Below are 13,030 nucleotides of genomic sequence, written 5' to 3'. Positions count from 1 at the left end.
AGTATGATCTACATCTCAAGCCATAACTGCACAGAATGAAGTATAAGGTCATAAATGTATTATGACAATATAAATGTATATGAATGCAGAATGAATTATGTTATCATTCTAAACATAAAAGAATAAACCCTTTTCATATAAATGGATAATATTCAATTCTTATGCATGTGTTATATCTCTATAAGTAAAAAATCAAAGAACTTCAAGCAGTTTAATTTTTAGAATAGAAAAACAAAATTTAAATATTCAATCTAAATACATAAATATCAATTTAAGTAATTGCTAGCATGGTACTTATGGAAAGCCCAAAATATAACTGATAGAAATATATTCAGCAAAAATAACATGACATTTGCTAACATGTCGAATAACCCATATATGCTTCAACAGAAGATTCAAAGTCTCTCTTCCATTCCAGGGTTTGTTTATAGACAACTTTCCAGAGTCTGGTTTGTTTTAATAATGACTTTCTATGTAAAAATACAATTTTAAATTGAGTGTTAAGCGATACTTCTTAAATTGGTCTTTTTCTAACATAAACATTGTAATGAAAAAGCCCCATACTATGTAAATTGATAAGTATTAAGTGGCAGTATGAACCAAAGTAAAATAAAGAAACCTAGTTCAAATTTTATTCAGGCATATTTATCAGGACATCTTATGCCAACATATCCCTGTAGGTCTATTTGCTCCTCATAGTTACTTCCCTCTAGGAAAAGTTGATGTGATGACTACTTTAAAATTTCTACTTCCCTTTTTCTAGAACAGAAAATTAAAAGCGTTTGAGATACCAGTACTCTTGATACCCACATAGCAAGTATTTCATTTTCATTGAAAGGCAAATTTCCTTTCCCTGAAATACATGTCTATACATTCTGATCATTTCTCTTGAGCAACTGTTTTTGCTAAGGACTTTTTGTTTTGTTTTGTTTTCAGTTTCAAAGTCTAAGTCAAAAATAACATCGAGCTTACTTCTTAATCCCTTGAATTTTTTAAAGAGAAACAATGACTACTTTAAACTTGGAAAAATAAAGAAATTTTTTACTGATGAGGCTTTCAAAGATATAGCAAAAGTGTTCAGATGAAGCATCTCATTGGATTCCCACAAAATATGGTGAATTGGGCATATATTACTCCCATGGACCACTTTCATAGATAAAATGGCTTAAAAATATTACAAAATCAGGGAATGACAAGAATGCTAATCCTGCTCATTCCTTGTCAAATTACACTGTTTTATTTCTGGATCCAAAAAGGATATAAAGAGATAAACCAAATTTACAACTTATAAATGATTTAGGAACTGAAGAAGCATTCATATAAGATTTTGATACACTTCAAATTATCCTCATAGCAATTGAAAGATTAGATATTTTCTTTTTTTTTTTCTTTTTTTTTTTTTTTTTTACTTTGGGACTTTTTAATGTAAACAATCATTCTTGATTAATTTTCAAAATAACGATACAAATGTAGCATTTTTCTTGGAATGGAAAACTTGCTGGGAGGTTACTTCATTCTTTTTCTCTATTTCAAATGTGCATCTCGTAGTGCCAGCTGCTTTTCTCGAAAGGAACGCTTGTTCTTTGACCGGACATTATGGCTATACCGCATCACCATGAAGTTCTTCTGTTTTTTCTTCTCTTTATTTGTGGAACTAGAAAATGGGGTTCATTTTGGTTTTCTTCCTCACAAATTCTTTTCGGTCTGTCTTCCCAGCCATTGCCGTTGCTAGTCTTGTCTCCTTGTCAGACTTTGTTTTTTTATGAAGGCGTTCAATGTCCCGAAGAGAAAGTAACTCACCCCTGGGAGCCTCATCACTATCTATTTCAATGTGTTTCCTCTTTTGGGCCTTCCCTGGTGCAGCGTCAAGTTCTTTCCACATTTGGGCCATGCGGATTTTCTGGAAGTCTTCCTGAGTTAAAATTCACCTAGTGCTAATGGCCATGGCTTTGGCTCTCCTCTCCTCCATGGGCATGCTGTTGAGCTTCTTGGAGATTTCTTGCTGTTCTTCATCAGAAGAGTGGTGCACATCAACCCACTCACCATCGCCATCTGCCTCCTCACTGAGACTGGTGGTCTCCCACTCATCTTCATCGTTTTCAGCATTCTCTTCTGTTTCAACTTCTAGAACTTCTGCTCCTGGAATGTAATCTTTAGCATCTAATTCTCCATATTCTTGCACTCTTGCTTCTATGGAGGCCTCTGTAGGCTTACCCTGGAATTTCTTTTGCAACATCTGAGGATTCAGTGTTCAGAAGAGCTGAATCAAAGTTCTAGCAGACATCATCACATTCTTATCTTTGTGTGTTTTATACTGAGCCAGGTCTTGGAGAAGTTCTTCAGTCATGGCTAGAGGACACCGAGCTGTTATCTTTTATAGCATTGATTCCTACTGTCATGACCTCCCCAGAGTTCTTGTCGGTGACAAAATTGTTGGCCACAGTCATGAGCAATGACTGAATGATCTCTGGGGGTACTAAGTGATGAGATGCTTGGGCAGCAAACAGAAGAATCTTTGTTACCTCTCTTTGGTGGGGCTGCAGAAATCTTTGCACAAAGGGATAGAAGTTGAAGAGAAAAAGCTCGTGAATTCCCACCAATCTGGAGATGAGGTTCATGAGCATCATTTTCACCTCAAACCTCTCCTTAGAGCTCTCTAGCTGCGTTAGTAGTTTTTCCGCAAAATCTTGGGGATCATGAATCAAATGAATAGCTGAAAAGTTAAACATCTCTGGTTTTTTCTTCTTTTTTGTTTCTTGATAACTTTCATAACCTTTTCCAACCTTTTCTTGTTTTTGGAACTTTTTTCCCTGTGGCATATTGCACTAGCAGGTCTCTTGCTGTTGGTCCTTCATCCTCAGACTCTGAGTCGCTGTCCTGTTTCTCTTCTTCATCTTTCCCAAGGAAAAATGTCAAAGCAGCAACTAATATCTTAGTGACCTTAGAGAAACACGCGGTTATCATATTGACAGTTTTGGCATCATTCCAGATGTTTCTTCTGTAGAGTTCAATCATCACATCCAAAGATATCTTGGCTGCAGTTGCATTGCTATCTCTTAACATGGTATACATTAAATTCTGCAACACTATGTTCACTTTATTGTTCTTGTGTTCTGCATTTATATTCTTGACATCAGTGACAATATGTGTGTATAAAGTCTTTCACAGAAGCTTATCATGGCAACGCAGAAGTTCAAAGAAGAGTTCTAGCAAACTTGATGGATTGATGAGATTCTTGTTTCTCAGCAAGATCAAAGCTTTGCAAAATGTCATTCGAAGATCTGGATCCAAGACAGTGTGATTGTAGGAAAGAAGATCTTTCAGCTCTTGAGGAAATTTACTTAAATGTTCTGGATAGCAGTGACCAATCTGTGCCATAAACATCACCAGCTCTGCCAGTTCTTTGCTGGGTTTATTTGGTTGTAATTTGAAAATCTCTACATTGGATTTATAGTGATTATACTGCTGTAGAAACTCCTTGATGTAGGCCGGCGGATCCCGCTTGATCAGATTCTGTAACTGCGGCAAGTTGCTGGGCAGCTTGTTATTGTTTCTGTTAGACATGCTGGCTACTGACTGGATCCGCCAGGAGCAGTGTTAAGAAACCTCACACCGCCTGCCACCACCAACCGAATCAGCTACAGGTGGGGATCCTGCTTCTGAGTACGACCGGAAATCTAGATATTTTCAATTAAATGGTTGTGAAAGAATCTAGGAGCACATGGGCCTAGGTTCTACTATGAGTTGTGTGACCTTACAGAAGTTTATTATTTCATTTCTTCATTTGAAAAATGGGTATAACAGTACCAACCTCAATTAACTATTCTGAAAATTAAATGACAAAGTAAGCGCAGATGAAAACACTTAGGATTATTCTTAAAAGATATTGGAGTCTCAATTCAATATTAGTTCTTCCTTCTGCCACTTCCATGAAAAATAAAAGCTATACAAATGTTAGTTAACTAAACCTTTTAGGGTTTGATGATTTTGAGAACATCTCTGATCATAGTAAGTTGTGAAATTTTTAATAGTTACAGAAATTTTGGGTCATTAATCATGAATTACCATTATGAAGAATACAAAATCTTACAAATAGTCAATTTTATAGTATTTTTTTTAAATAATGGGCTGACACCTGGGGCTTATTATCATACCATTGTCTGATGAGTTAATTTGGTTTATGGCCCAGATTCCCATGATGAACTTAAAGCATGTGTTCATATGCCAATAAAATATAAATTGTCGGAGCGCCTGGGTGGTTCAACTGGTAAACATCCAACTTCAGCTCAGGTCATGATCTCGTGGTCCGTGAGTTCGAGCCCTGCATCGGGCTCTGTGCTGACAGCTCAGAGCCTGGAGTCTGTTTCGGATTCTGTGTCTCATTTTCTCTTTGACCCTCCCCCGTTCATGCTCTGTCTCTCTCTGTCTCAAAAATAAATAAACATTAAATATATATATATATATATATAGTCTTGTGCTAATGCAATAAAGCACACTCAAAAGATTTGAGATACACTTGAAATATAATAAAATTACTTCTAATAACTCTCTAAACTTAGATTAAACTCAAATATGTAAATACATGACTGGTATTATAATTAATATTAGCACACAGGAAGTAGTAGTTTCTGTGAATAAAAAAAGAATTTACCACTCAATTTTACATATATTAATGAAATAAATATTCATATGTTTTTCACAATGGAAAATATTTCTGCATCTAATTCTAGCAGTAAATATATAATGACTTTATTTTTCAAATTTCTTTTTGATTTTACTTTAAAAAAAATGATAAATAAGAACATTTCCTTACTTTGTAAAGCTTTGATACTGTGTATGCCAGGAAGCTGGATAGAAAGAAGAAAGCTAGAAATTCCTGGGAAAATGATAAATTTTTAGAGAATCAAAATTACAAATATAATAAAGTTCAAATACATCATAAAAGGACAAAATATATCTGCAAATTGATGTTGAATATGATTTTTTGCTATGGTCTGGAAAGAAAAATCAATTAAGCACAATATACATAAATCTATACCTATAAGGTTGATTGAAATTTTGTGGAATGTGGGCCTGGGAGTTTAGTTTTTACTCTATGTAAGTAGCCTTATTATAAACCTGAACTAAATTCAGAAAGCAAATGAATTAATGAATTATACTGGGCTATACATATGATACTGTTTTTTCATAGATTTTTTTCCCTAGAAATAATATCTTCACCTGATTTTTATTCTTCTGTAATTTATGTTAAATTAAGAAGAGTAAATCAATCATTGCAGACTTGGAAATCACCACAAGTTTATACATTCTTTGTAAAACAATTTCAATAACTAGTATCACCTATTTTCATCCCATTCCAACAAAACTCACTTATATATAACTTAGTAATGGGTTCTTTTTTAATTTTTTTAAAAAAATTATTTTTAAAAAATTTATTTAATTTTGAGAGAGAGAGAGAGAGAGAGACAGAGAGAGAGAGAGAATGTATGGGGAAGGGGCAGAGAGAGAGAAACACAGAATCTAAAGTAGGATCCAGGCTCTGAGCTGTCAGCACAGGGCTCCAGGCGGGGATCCAACCCACAAACTGTGAGATCATGACCTGAGCTGAAGTCAGACGCTTAACTGACTGAGCCACCCAGGTTCCCCAGTAATAGTTTCTTATAAGAATTATCTTCAGTTTCCTTCAATAATTAACAGTTTTGAAAAATATTGTGCCCACTGTAGTAACTTTAATCATATGGAATCTAAATTCCAAAATGTAAATCAATTCATATTAGCTAAAATAAGCAGGTTTACTAAGAAATAGGGGAGGGCACATTCATTACCTCTGTGTTACAAAGGGAATAAGAATGATATGATGAGCACTTGAGAAAGAAGGATGGAAACATGGTTTTATCTCTGTGACATCATGTTGGTGGTGGCTTTCATTGGAATTGAATGCAGACTAAGGTAGAATGTAGTGTATGATAGTTAAAGTGAAAGTGTTCAGAATACAGTTTACACTTTTAAAATTATTTGTATGATTATCATATTTCTTAAGATATAATTCACACACTGTAAAATTTGCCTTTTAAAATGTACAATTTTTTATTTTTTTAGCATATGCAGAGCTGTGCTATTATCAGCAGTATCACACATCCTCTTTTGGTTATTTTTCAGAATGCTTAGAGTTATTTACCCATGCTTTTCCTAACTTCTTACAAATTTTAATATACATTATCTTTAGAAACCCTTACTTTAATAGCCATCTGATAGGAGATTTATTGAGACCAACACTATACAATCTTAAGAATGAAATCCCATACATCTTTACATCTTTCCATACAGTTAATGGGAAAGAACATAGATTTGCATATTTGCACTGTATTATACTGTATTAGTAAAGTAAAAATAAAAATATTGTCAACACACATACATGTATCTCAACAATTGATGATATTTCATTTCTAACCATAAATAATAAATACCTAATTACCACGTAGGTGTATTTCCCCCAGCTTGGAATACAGATCATGCTATATTTGAAATCATTTCTGAATCATTTATCATAACAAATCATAAAGAAACATTGTCTTTTGAAGCACTGATTCTTTCTTCTTTAGAGGTGTGTGTGTGTGTGTGTTTCAAGTTTTTATTTAAATTTTAGTTAACAAAAGTACAAAATTGGTTTCAGGAGTAGAATTCAGTGATTCATCACTTATAACACCCAGTGCTCATCACAAGCGCCCCCCCATACCCATTACCGATTCAGCCTATCCCTTGCACAATTCCCCTCTAGTGACCCTGCTTGTTTTCTATAGTTAAGAGTCTCTTATGGTTTGCCTCCCTCTCTTTTATTTTCTTCCACGATGTTCATCTTTTTGTTTCTTAAATCCACATATGAATGAAATCATATGGTATTTTGTCTTTTTCTGACTAATTTCACTTAGCACAATATACTCTAGCTCCATCCACATCATTGCAACTGGCAAGATTTCATTCTTTTTGATGGCTGAGTAATATATATATATATATATATATATATATATATACCATTTCTTTATCCAACATCAGTTGATTGGCATTTGGGTTATCTCCATACTTAACATCAGTTGGTGGACGTTTGGGCTCTTTCCATACTTTGACTATTGTTGATAATGTTGCTATAAATATTGGGGTGCATGTGCTCCTTCAAATCAGTATGTGTGTATCCTTTGGGTAAATTCCTAGTAGTGTAATTGCCGGATCATAGGGTAGTTCCATGTTTACTTTTTTAAGTAAACTCCATACTCTTATCTAGAGTGGCTGCACTGGTTTGCATTCCCACCAACAGTGCAAGAGCATTCCCCATACTCCACATCCTAGCCAACATCTGTTGTTTCCCGTGTTATTAATTTTAGCCATGTTGATTCTTGTGAAGTGATATCTCCTTGTAGTTTTGATTTGTATTTCCCTGATGATCAGTGATGCTGAACATCTTTTCATGTGTCTGTTGGCCATCTGTAGGGGCAGATTTTTTATTTACACTCTTGGTAAAATTAACCTCCTAAAGCACAGTTCTGACTTTTCAACACCCAAATTATATGTGTCAACAGAATTTCTTTATCTGGTGTCCAAGACCCAAACTAACAATTCAAATTTTATTCCAACTACTCTATTTCATACATTTAACCCAAAAATTGAGTAATTTGATGTATATCTGGGTAAACCATAAGTTCCCTGTGTATGTGCCTTTAGTCTTTTTTTCTGATGACCCACTGTCTAAACGACTTTTGAACAACCTGCTCAAGTACCACCTGCACTAGAAATCATTCCCTTGCCTGAATAGATCTCTCCTTCCTGAGGTCTCCTATGGCTTAGACTATCTCCATTCTGGAATCAGTGAGTTTCTCCCTTAATTTACAATTATCTGCCTATATTTTTCATTTCCTTTGATTTGACTATGAGCTTCCTAAGGACATTCACCAGGTATACATTATATTTCCTAGAGCTTCAGGACCCTATTAACTCATTGAAATAGTTATTTATGCCTAACTAATATTATAGAACACAAGGGTCAAGAAAACAATGTTGTAATTTTAGAAAGAGCATTATCAGTTTTATCAAGATTTAATTTAAAAACTTGTCTTTCTTGGTAGTAGCTAATTATGAACTTAGAAATCATGTAAAATTCTCTCTAGAAACCTCTTCTGTAATTCAGGGAAATAAATAACATGGATGAGAGGGCTGAGAACATATGACTATATAGATGTGGCATGCACATTATTTGATGCAAATAAATGATTCCCAAAGTAACTCATCTTCCTACTGATGCTTTGAATTTTAGCTCCATCATACTTACATTAATCAGAAAACAATGTAGTAGTGACTCTTAACTAACTCAAAAGACATTTCTCTTAATAACAAGAATTCACAAGTTGGGTCTGGACCTTAGGTTGTTAATAACACACTTAATATTTAAGATTTAAAACCTCAGAAGAATACATGCAAACATAGCTGTGAGCAGGTAGGTAACCTACGTGCAGAAATAGCAACAACAGCAGCAACAACAACAATTACAAGAAAATCCTATGTAATCAAAATATACAAGGTGAGTAAAAACAGAAACAATGTTTGATGCTAATATTTTATGCATTTAAAACTTCCATACATTTATGCTTTAAAAATATGTGCTTAGGTAAGTCAGAGAAAGACAAATACTATATATCTTCATTCACGTGTGGAATTTAGAAACAAACAAAAAGAAAAAAAAAGAAAAAACACTTTTTAATACAGATGACAAAGTTCTGGCTGCCAGAGGGGAGATTGGTGGGGGATGGATGAAACAGATAAAGGAGATTAAGAGTACACTTACCATAATGGGCACTGAATAATGTATAAAACTGTTGGATCATTACACTGTATGCCTGAAACTAATATAACACTGTATATTAATTATACTTCAATAAAAATGTTTATGCTTACTTACCAATATAATAAAGTCATGAAAAAGTTTTTCCCTATTACCTATATAATTAATTATGTATCAAGAAATCCAGAAGTCTCTTTGTAAAATTTGTTACAATGTATGGGCATTAAATATGCAGACATATGATCTCACTATTTGGAAAAAATGGATATGGTTAAAGTTATAAAACATTTGACAAATCCTCTAAACAAATAGAGGAAAACAAATCAAAACAAAAACAAATCCTCTAAACAACAGTAAGCATATTCATCCCAATTCAGCTTTGCTGGTGAAAGTTAGTAGACAGTATAGACATCAGAATTACCATATCAGTGGAGAAGGCAAGATGATAGAGTAGTAGGTGGACCCTATGTTTCTTCATCCCTCAATTACAGCCCAATAGATATTGGATTATTCTGAACACCCAGGAAATCAATCTGAGGACTGAAAGATGGACTGCACATCTAGAGGGAGAAAAGCGGCCACATTGTGGAAGGTCAGATCTGTGGAAAGTTGGTTTGGGAGTGGAAAAAATTGTGGTGCTGCAGAGGGGAGGAGCCCTAATCATGGAAGGAGGAGGAAGAGAGAAAGAAAGAGAGAGAGAAAGAGTGAAAGCATGCGGGGGATTGCACAAGAAAAAAATCTTCTCCCAAACCATTGACTGGGAAAAAAAGAGGGGTTGATTATCTCAAGTATTTACAAGCATCTGAGCTCAAAGTCTGAAGTGTTAGAAGTCTGTGCCAGTGCCAGGGTCAGACCTAGTAGGCTTAGCAGGTATCATGTGGGGAAGGAGGGAAGAGGCCCAGGAGCCAAAAAGAGTGGTCTGAGAATGCCCTGGGTAGCCCTGGAAGAAACTTCTCCTTTTCTGGAATGTATTTGGGAGAGGTGGCACTGCCTCTCAGGGGAAAAAGAGATAGCAGGTGACATTGAATGGTCCCATTAATTAGCATAGCAGCAGTCACCTGCTGAAGGCAGTTGCCTAGAAGCAAGCTTTTGGCTGCACTTTACCATAGAATCCCTGCCCCTGTGCAGTCATGTGACTGATTTTCTTGGACGAAGCAGCACCAGCCACAGTGCAGTGAGATGCTCTCCCACAGGATCAACGTGGCTTCTTGCAGGGATGGAGTCCTAAAATTTGGAGTGTGAAGCCCAACCATGCACATTAGATAAAACACAGGGGTATTATACTGCCAGAAAGAAGACAGCTCAGATGCAGACAGGATGAAGACAAGGTTCTGATGGAAGCCTGGGACACAGGAGGGGAGATTGTTCTTCTGTGAGGGCTTCCTGAACTGCAGCAGGAGTGGTATCACCTCTCCCAGAATGAGAAGACAGGGTGACGCCATTTCCCCCCCACCCGTCAGCATGGACAGACTTCAGTGAATAATACAGTACTCCGACTGGAGAATGGAGCTGCTTACAAGATCCACCTTACTGTACCCTGCAAGTGCACCCTTACTAGGGCAAGTCAGACTGAGAACTAGCACAGCAGGCACCTCCCCCAGAAGACCAGCACAACCCCTGATGCATAGCATGCACAAAAAAAAAAAAATTCCTGAAGTGCCAGGGCCTGGCACTGGTTATATAAGTATAGAAGAGTATATGAGTATAGAAGAGTATATGATCTCTTCTTAATACAGCCATTACTCTCAAAAGCAGGAAATGTGTCGCGACCGGCGTGACAATCACCGAGGTCAGGGTCCTGAGGGTAGGGGAATGCAAGAAAAAAAAGAGAGAAGAGAAAGTTTGGGAACAGGAGGGTCCCCTGGGCTGATGGCCCAAGTGACGGCTTTATTGTTGCTGTACACAATCTTTTATAATATAAGACTCTTATGGATCAGGTCATTCTAAGAATAAACAGGTTTCACATGATCACTGCCAGCCAAAACATTTAGTTCTATATATACCTTGTGAACCTTGTGAACGGGTCACAAGACCTTGTTGATAGATTGCTAGCAAAACACAGTTCCCATGTTTGTGTCTATCTGACTAGGGGTAGAAAAAGGGAGGTAGCATTACTGCCAACACCTGCAGACCACAGGCTTCAAGAATTAACTCTCTCAGCCTTGACAAGGCTTTCGTATGCCCTTGAAAGTGGGGGAATGGGAGGGGGAACCACCGGGTTGGCTTGAGTCAACAGGGAACGTTGCTCGACCCGGTCTTAGCCTGGCGCTGGGGCCCGGCCCCCCACATGAATGGGAGGGGGAACCACAGGGTTGGCTTGAGTCAACAGGGAACATTGCTCGACCCGGTCTCAGCCTGGCACCGGGGCCCGGCCCCCCACAGAAATGTAACAGGTTTTCCTAACACACAGTAGACAGAGGCCTAGGCAAAATGACAAGATGGAGAAATCCATCCCAAAATGTTCAAGAATTCATTATACTTACATATATGGGTTAAAAAAAGCTTAGGGCGGAAAATCACTGCCACAGGGAAAAAGCACCCAAGGTTGGTTAGTGAGATTTTATAATGAGATCATGAGTAACTTGTCATATCACCTGCAGAAAACTACTTCTCATCTGGCAACAATATTCTTTAATCATAAACTCCACTTGCCCTCCAGACCCTTTGCTTCTTGCACACACAACTTAATGATTACTATCAGATTGTTTTCTTCACGTTTGCCACGTGTGTAAGATCTTGAGAGCTCAATAAATATGAGGCAAAACCACTGCTCAGGATACTTGTCTCTCCCAGACATTAGCATCTCTTGTTTTCATTTCTGCTTCTGCTCTCTAGATGGACAAGAAAGAACTCCAGACTCATAGTCTGTGACACCAAAAGAAAGAATTACAAGAAGTCACGACCAAGGATCTAATCAAAACAGATATAAGTAAGATGCCCGAACCAGAACATAAAACAACAATCATAAGGATACTAGTTGTGCTTGAGAAAGCGTAGAAAAAACTAAGAAACACTTAATGCAGAGATAAAAGATCAAAAACTAGTCAGGCCAAAATACAAAATGCTATAACCGAGATGCAAAACCGACTGGCTGTATTGACATGGATGGATGAAGCAGAAGAATGAATCAGTGATATAGAACAAATAGTTATGGAAAATAATGAAACTGATAAGAAAAGGGACAGAAAAACATTGGATCACAAATGTTGATGTAGGGAACTCAATGATTCCATAAAGCATAATAATATTTGTATCATAGGAGTCTCAGCAGAAGAAGGAAGGGAAGAAGAGGCAGAAGATTTATTTGAGCAAAATATAGATAAAAATTGCCCTAATCTAGGAAAGGAAACAGAAAACAAAATCAAAGATGCACAGAGAATTCCCATCAAAATCAACAAAAACTAGCTAAAACCAATACATTTGGTAGTAAAATTTACAAAATATACAGACAAGAAAAGAATCCTGAAAGTAGCAAGGGAAATAAAAAGTTCTTAATGTTACAAAGGAAGAAAATTCAGGTTCATAGCAGATCTGTCCACAGAAACATGGCAGGCCAGAAGGGAGTGACATGATATATTCAACATGATGAATGGACAAAATACGCAGCCAAGAAAACTCTATCCAGCAAGGTTGTCATTTGAATAGAAGGAGAGATGAAGGCTTTTCCAGGGAAACAAAAACTAAAGAGGTTTAATACCATTATACCAGACATCCAAGAAATATTAAAAGGCAATCACTGAGAGGGAGAAAAAGACCAAAAGCAACAAAGACTACAAAGGAACAGAGAATACCACCAAGAAGACCAACATTACAGTTAAAACAATGGCATTAAATTCATGCCTATCAATAATCACTCTGAATGTAAATGGACTAAGTACTCCAATAAAAAGACATAGGGCATTGCAATGGGGGAAAAAAAAAACAAGACCCATCTATATGCTGCCTACAAGTAAATATTCAGACCTAAAGACACCTGAAGATGGAAAGAAAGAGGATGGAAAACCATCTATCATGTTAATGGATGTCAAAAGAGAGCTGGATTAACCATATTTATATTAGATAAACCAGGTTTTACAACAAAGACTGCAATAAGAGTTGAAGATCTAAAAAGTATAAATGTTCATGCCCACAACTTGAAAGCACCTGAATATATAAATCAGTTAATAACAAAGATATAAAAACTCATTGATAATAATACAA

At 36.3% G+C, this 13,030-nt stretch overlaps 1 protein-coding gene and 1 pseudogene across 1 annotated transcript in view; both read right to left on the bottom strand.

The window, feature by feature from the left end:
• The window catches only part of PCDH11X (protocadherin 11 X-linked), a 251,251-nt gene that overhangs the window by 114,414 nt on the left and 123,807 nt on the right, over positions 1-13,030 (bottom strand).
• LOC124509122 (protein SDA1 homolog) lies at positions 1,507-3,633 on the bottom strand (annotated as a pseudogene).

Source organism: Lynx rufus, unplaced genomic scaffold (genome assembly GCF_022079265.1).
Source record: "Lynx rufus isolate CCGP_SWC_20201006 ecotype Redwood Valley unplaced genomic scaffold, mLynRuf1.p SCAF_14, whole genome shotgun sequence".
NCBI lineage: Eukaryota > Metazoa > Chordata > Mammalia > Carnivora > Felidae > Lynx > Lynx rufus.
The sequence above is the reverse complement of the archived record's forward strand: the minus strand, read 5'-3'. Positions and strand labels throughout refer to the sequence as shown.